Below are 921 nucleotides of genomic sequence, written 5' to 3' on the forward strand. Positions count from 1 at the left end.
TCTGACCTGTAGTTGAGTACGGGACATCAGCATGGGCATCAGCTGCAAAGTCTAACCTCGACCATCTCAACAAGATAAGATACAGAACCAAGCTCAGTGTGTCATAACTGGCGCCATGAGATCCACCCCAATCCTGAAGATGGAGGAGACCACTGGGCTACAGTCATTGGAGGACAGAAGGGACACAAAGATCCTCATCCAGGCAGCAAAATTCAAACGCCTTGAATGCCATCCAATGAACATCAGAATGAGCAGATCCACCAAGAGCCGGCTGAAAAGAGGCAGCTTCATCCACCAGTCAAGACGCCTTGAAAGACAAACCCCAGTCATGATGGAACACGAAGCAAAGCCTATCCCAGCAAATGTCACCCACCCATCTTGGAAGAGGCAGGTGTTCCCAACAGTCGTCACCAGCATTCCTGGAGTGGAGAAGAGAGGAACACAGTCAGACACCCAAAGGAAGGCCCTGGTCATGGAGTACATCTGCAACCAATACCCCCAGGAAGACTGGACCCATGTCTTTACAGATGGCTCCGCCACAGAAGCAACGAGGGATGGTGGAGCTGGAATCTTCCTCCGATACAAAGACGGAGATGAAGAAATTGCAGTCCCAACAGGAAAATACTCCGCCAACTTCCGAGCTGAGCGAGAAGCCCTCTGTGAGGCAGTCACAACAGTCTCGCAGAACTCCACAAGAACAACAGGGCAGGTGGTGGTGTTCTCAGACGCTCTCTCCGTACTCCAAGCCCTCAAGAACTCCCGCTGCAAAGAACAGAACCATCTCACCTCAGCCCTTGTTTCCATGAGTGTCAGAGTGGAGAAAGTGGTGATACAATGGGTACCAGCACACTGTGGCATCAGAGGCAACGAAAAAGCGGACATTCTGGCAAAAGACGGTGCACAGGAGCAGGCCAACAAACT

This window comes from Babylonia areolata, chromosome 4 (genome assembly GCF_041734735.1).
Source record: "Babylonia areolata isolate BAREFJ2019XMU chromosome 4, ASM4173473v1, whole genome shotgun sequence".
In the NCBI taxonomy this organism is placed as follows: Eukaryota; Metazoa; Mollusca; class Gastropoda; order Neogastropoda; family Buccinidae; genus Babylonia; species Babylonia areolata.